At 43.4% G+C, this 6,833-nt stretch overlaps 1 non-coding gene across 1 annotated transcript; it reads right to left on the reverse strand.

Annotated features, from left to right (window-relative positions):
• Positions 1 to 6,106: 6,106 nt before the first annotated feature.
• On the reverse strand, positions 6,107 to 6,188 carry Trnas-aga (transfer RNA serine (anticodon AGA)). The gene has a single exon. It is a non-coding gene; the product is annotated as a tRNA-Ser (tRNA).
• Positions 6,189 to 6,833: the final 645 nt, after the last annotated feature.

The following is a 6,833-nucleotide window of genomic DNA, read 5'->3' on the forward strand; positions in this document are numbered from 1 at the left end:
ATGTTTTTCTGTTTTGCGAAGGTAAAATTTTACATTCATGAACATATAAAGCAAGTTACCAATCTTTGCACCACTTTACAATATTAGGAAAAAGATGATTGCTACTCACCTTAAAGACTATTTGTTGATTTGCAGACTGGCACAATGAAAAGACTGATGCACATTATACCTTACAGCCAAAGCCTTCTTCAGCATAGAAAACACACACACACACACACACACACACACACACACACGTTCACACAAGCAAGCGCACCTCATACACACAAGCACACTACCACCAGCAGCTCCAACAGGAATTTGCCTGTCACAGGAATAGCAGTTTGGAGTTAGGTGGGGAAGGGGCAGGGATAGCAAGGTACAGGTGGGGGGAGGGGGGGGGGAGAGAAGTGCGCTGTGTGGCGGGATGTACAGGGATGAGAGATTGCCAGCCATAACATCAGGAAGTGAGGTGTGGGGGAAAAAAGAGGGAGCGGAAAAGGAGAGGAGCAGGGAAAGGGGAAAGAATGGGTGGGTGCATAGGCAGAGGCCAGTGCACTAAGAGAGTGAGGGTATGTAAAAAGGAGGGGATGATAGGACTAAGGGCTGGAAACTGTTGTGGGCAGGATTGGGGATTGGTGACAGTAGGCTACCACACATTGAGGGGGGGGGGGGGGGTAATTTCAGGAGCAGAGAATGTGTTGAGGGGAGGATCCAGATGGCCCAGGTTGAGAGTCAGTCATTGAAATCAATCATATTAAGTTCAGCCGCATGTTGCACCACGTGGTGGCCTACTTTACTTGTGCCCACAGTTTGGCAGTGGTCGTTCATCCTGGTGGATTGCTAAATCTATGGTAACCTTCTGTCCCCACACCCTCCAACAAAAAGTTTCTGCCCCCTCATCTTATCAACTTCTCCTTTTTGCACATTCCCTCACCCTTCTTGTATGCTGTGCTCTGCAAATGTACCTGCCCATCCTTTATCCTTCCCTGTTGTTCTCCTTTTCCACTCCCTGTCTCGCCCTCCCCCTCCCCCCCCACCCCCTCCCACCCACACATCCCCTACCTCCATACACTGCAGCTGGCATTCTCTAGTCCCTGCACATCCCACCAGCCAGTGCTCTCTCTTTCCCCACCCGTACATTGCCATGCTTCCCACTTCCCCATCCCACTCCAGATTACTATTCATGTGACAGTCACATTACAGTCGGAGCTGCCAGTGGCAGTAGTCTTGTGTGTGGTCTCTTTACAGTGAACAGCAATCTGTCTTTTTCCTAATATTATTGGTATTCCAACCTGGAGTTTCCATTGTTTGATTTTGTACCACTTTGAAATCTTCTCAAGGTCTGACTGAATATTTGTACAGATTCGCTCACACTGTATGTCTTTGTAGATAACTGCATCATCTGTGAAAAGTGAGGTTACCTTTAGTATTGTCCATAAGATCATTAATACACAATATGAACAGCAAGGGACCTAAAATAGTTCCCTGCAGTACAACTGAAGTTACTTCTATGTCTAGCTATGACTCTTGATCCCTTATAACATTTTGCATTCTCCCTATTCTCAATCCAGTCACATATTTCGTCTGATGTTCTACATGATTCTACTTTTGATAATAAGGTTATGTGAGGTATTGAGAGAAATGCTTTCTGGAAATCGAGAAATCCTTCATCTGCCTTGATCCATGGCTTCCAGGATATCATGTAAGAAAAGCGCAGGTTGGGTTTCACAGATCTGTGTTTTCAACTTTGATACTGGTTGATGTGGATGAGGTAATTCTCTTCAAGGTACCTCATTATGTTCGAGCTCAGAATATATTTTAAGATCCTGCAACAAATGAATGTCTGGGACATTAGCCAGTAGTTTTGTGGATCACTTCTGCTATCCTTCTTGTAGACAGGTGTGACTTGTTCTTTATTCCAGCTACTGGGCATGGGTCAAAGGAATTACGATAAATTATAGTCAACAGAGTGGCTATCTTAGCCTTGAATTTGGTATAGAATCTGACAGGTATTCCATGGGCCCATGGGGCTTTGTTCAGTTTTATAACTTCAAATCTTTCTCAGTGCCACTGGCTCTAATATCTGTTTCATTTATCTTTTCAGTGGTAGGAGAATTAAACTGGGGTACAAAAGGAACATTTGAAAACAGACATAAGTATTTCCAGTTTCATTTCGTATCTTGTTTGTGAGTGAATGGACTTCAACTTTTGTGCCACTAACAGCCCTTACATGTAAACAGTATTTCTTTGGGTTTTGTGAAAGATCGTTTGACAGTATTCTGCTAAGTTATTCATTGAAGGTTTCTTGCATTGCTCTCTTGGTTGCCAAATGTGTTTCATTCAGCAGCATTCTATCTATAGCCCTATGCAGTAGCCTCTGTTCCTCTAGAAGTATCCTTACAGTGACTGTATACTGTGGAGGATCTCTCCCATTGTGAACTCTTCTACTGGGTACTTACCTATCCACTGCTTAGTCAACTATTCAACTTGGGCCATATTTCCTCTGCATGCCTCATCCTGAGCAAAATGTTTCAAGTTCGTCATTGAGATATAACAGTACTGCTTCTCCATTTAGTTTGCTGAACATATAAATCTCTCAGCTAGTTTAAGTTGCCCTTTGTACTTCAATATTCATTGTTCACTGTCTCGTGGTTGCTGACACAAATTTTGATGTGGACTTCCTCAGGCAGGTTGGGTCTGGTTATTGCCATAAGACCTAACATATTTCCATCATGAGTGAGGTTCCAAACTAATTGTTCTGTGTAGTTATCAGAGAAGGCATTTAGTAATGGTTCACAGGATGTCTTGTCAATCCTACGACTAATAATACTATAACCATCCAAATTGATTATTGGATGATTAAAGTCTCCTCCAATGATTAGAGTGTGATCAAGGAACTTATGTACCAGCAAACTCAGGTTTTCTCTAAAGTTTTTGGTTACATGAGGAGGTGAGTCTGGTGGCCGATAGAAGGCACCCATTATCATTTAATGCCAACCCTTGATACTGAGTTTGCCTAAACTGCCTCACATTCAGGTTCAGTTTCTATCTTGTTGAATTTGAGTGTCTTGTCTAACCGCAATAAATACACCACCTACATTTCCCATTTCTCTACTCTTTCGGTATATGCATAAGTTTTCCTGAGAGATCTCCCTACTGTCAACTTTGGGTTTTAACCAGCTTTCTGTGCCAAATATTATGGTAACTTCATTGCTTTTTAGGAGTGTTTCAAACTCTGGCACTTTGTTCTGAATGCTTTGGCAGTTGATCACTAGGATTTTAAACTCTCACCTGCAGGAGGCATTTCTTTGGATCTTACAGTGATACTTCAGGGTTTCCTGCAGCTATCATTATCTGCGTGTGACGGAGAGTCGCCTAATCTAAGAAATGCTTGTGTGCACCCCAAACGCAATCAGCTACTTGGGTAGGTGCCCATGTTGTGTGGTGCACATCTGACTCGTTTAAGGGGACCCTACAACTCTCACCCATGTGGTGCATGTCTAGGAAGTCACAGCCTAGCCTAGCTTATCACAGGACCCTCATTGTCTCTGGCTCAAGCCTTCCTCTCAACCCAGAACAAGGGAGCCACGATGTGTTCTGACGACAATGCTGCAGATTGTGACCTTCATTGAAACACTGTGAGCAAGGCTGATATTCTCAACCCATTTTTCTAGTCATTGGAATGGTCCAAGTATGACTTCAGAGCCCACTTGATAGGCATCATTTGTTACAGTGTGCACAACAATCTGTAGTTGCTTGCCCCCTGTTTCCTGAGTGGCTGCCAGAATAGCCTTTCAAGATGCTGAATGAGGCCTCCAGGCATACACACTGAGTGCTCCTGGTGTGCCTTCCTATCCCTGCCATTTCCCTAAGGCGTATCATAATTTGCCATACTTTTGAACTGTCTTATGATTAAACAGACCCATAACTCTTTGCTTTTGCTGTCCATTGACATGGGACACAGCAGGTTTTCCAACAGATGAAGCTAGTTCTACTGGCTCAGTTTTGGTTTCAGTAGAAGACAGCACCTCAAACCTGTTGGTTAGTTGGATGGGTGTAACATCCTGTGTTTTCCCTGATCTCAGTCTCCCATGTGCAGGATGCCTAGATCCATCATTGACACATCTGTCATGGTCAAGTGGGCGAGCAATAATGGAGCTTGTATTTCCTGCAGGAAAGTCAGTATCCACAGGAGAGGATAGTACCATAGGTATTTTTGGTACCTCTGGTACATAACTTTTGGTAGCACTCACAAGACACACATTCACAGCAACTTCTAATTGTCTGACAGTAGTCAGAGTGATTTCCAGGTGCTTATGAATAGCAACAAACTCATCCCTTGCCTGATAACAACAAACACAGTGGGTCTGCATTATGCTAGATGCAGTTTTTTATGGAACAGTAAACAATATCTTATGCCCGGTACATCGTTTTCTTCAATAGTAAACAAGTTCCTTTATACTAAGCTTGCTGAACACACTTCCCCAGTTAAATTTCACATGGTCCTGTTCCAAATCTCATGCCACTTTTCCTGATGTTGACCTTCCCTCACTAAGGGTTAGCTATATACCCTTCTATTCACAGTAAACCTAAAAACAAGCCAGAGTACTCACTTTTTGACAGTTGCCATCTTTCCATGCCAAACATGGCATTGGAGCCAAATGTATTTGTTCAGATACAGACTCTTTACACCAGAGCACCACCATTCACAACTCAGCCTTCACTGTATGTAATTATCCCACCATCCTAGTTCAAAAGTTGATATCTTGTGTTGTCATGGCCAATCCTGGTCCTATTGTTCCACCCAGAAAACAGCTTAGTAGTACGCCTCTTGTTACTCAGTTCTGTCATGGTGTTGAAAATATTAATCAGTTACTTCAACAGCAGGAGCATATGCACTGCTTCCCTACTCCCGCATTCTTACTGCTTCTCCCATTTCTACCACTCCCCTCAGCTTGCAGTCACTGCTGCCACCACTTCTTGAGCTAGCCTAGCAGCTGCCAACGAGGGGTAGGGAGGCATGAGGAGTGGTTTGTTTGGATCTCATTCTCAGAGATTGTTGGCTCAGCAGCCAGAGATGGCGGTCATGTGTGCGTGAGTTGTGTCTGACTGATTGTGTGAATATGTGTGTGCTTTCATTTTCTGACAAAGGCTAAGGTCAAAGATTTAGTTGTGAGTGTGTGATTGTCTTTTCTATGAGCTTGTCTGCAGCTCAGCGATCATCTTCACGGTGAGATGCTACCTATTCGCATTAATGTTGATTCTCAGAGTAATTGTGTAAGTTATCTGTAGCATGGATTGATCACCGTGGGCTCATTTTGTCAACATGGAGTCTGTGACACTTGACTAGCTGGCCACACAATTAAACTTCCATGATGGGCCAAAACCGCAGACCGTTTCTATTGGTATCTCTGATGGTTTGGGACCTGCCGACCTGAAGCTCATCATTTCTCACTAATGTGCAGGCCCTGTCTGTTGGGTCTAGTCTCACTGATCTGTCTGCAGGCTGGGTCTGTTTGTGTGTGGCGTAATCTGGTGGATTTTCATGGTTTATCCATGGTCACAGGACTGCAGTGCTCCTCAGCAGGGCAGAGGCCACAGACAATGGATTTCAGTAATTGTGACTGTCTGACTGCAAGTACATTGTATAGAACCAACATTTTATTGGTGGTCACCTATATTTTTGGTTTACACAACCGTTCCCCGCCTTATACACTTCTTTCGAGAGTCCTACTTTTTTCTGAGGTTACTTCTGAAATCAGTGAAGGTATTTTAAATATGTCTTGAGACTCCAAGGAAATGCATACTTTTGTCACCAAATGTGTTTTATTTTATTGAAATAAAATAACATCAGTGGTCTTAATGAAACACATACACCACTTGGCTTGCTTTCTCCATCTAAAAACAGTTCATTACAAAAAATGTTAATGTTGGTACTTAAGATTTTTGCTCATACATTTAGAAATACAGAAGTCCTTACATTCTCTCTCTCTCTCTCTCTCTCTCTCTCTCTCTCTTTGTCAACTTAAAATTCACAAGCATCTCGAATGCAATGTTTCCCACGTATTCGCTCATTTCATGGTTCCGTTGGAGATGCTCTTCACCTCTTGACACAAAAATGAAACGCAGTCGGTAGGACTCGAACCTACGCTCCCAGAGGGAATCGGATTTCTAGTCAGACGCCTTAACCACTCGGCCACAACTGCCGGTCGCAGAAGCGTCTCTTGAGAAGTGAAACTGCTCCTTTTAAAGCAGCCTGATGGCAGAAAACGACATGGCCTCACTCGTTTCTGCAGTGCTTCCGTGGCCAGCACAGTCGCCGTTACGACTTACCCTTGAGATCTCAAAATTTCTCAGGGAATAATGCTAAAACTTATCTGGAAATCAGCGAAATACAGGGAATTTCACTTGGAGTAACTTTTGGCAACCATGCTGAAGCATCCCCCTACCATGACCTGCACTATCCCTGTAACTGACAGAACATATGCTATCAAAGGGAGAGCCACATGGGAAAGGCAAGCCATGTACCAGTTGCCAGCAGTTATGTAAACTCTATTCAACCTTCTATATTGTTATGACTACTACCAAGTTATCTCTAAGGGCTAATGGTGTATACTGACAACACACTATATCGTTTGTTTTGCAGAGTCGACTCTACAACCATACATGCCATGTGGATTCTCTCTCCTGACACCAGTTTCTCAGTGCCTCATGGGTGGGAACTGACTTTACAACAAGTGCTTGGTTCTTGTAAAGTTACATTAATTTCTATGGTCTCACCATTTCTGTCCACTCTGTATGCCCTTCTCCCTCCCACTCATCTGTCTGTCATGTCCATGTGTAATGCTCTT

This window comes from Schistocerca serialis, chromosome 1 (genome assembly GCF_023864345.2).
Source record: "Schistocerca serialis cubense isolate TAMUIC-IGC-003099 chromosome 1, iqSchSeri2.2, whole genome shotgun sequence".
NCBI classification, from domain to species: Eukaryota; Metazoa; Arthropoda; class Insecta; order Orthoptera; family Acrididae; genus Schistocerca; species Schistocerca serialis.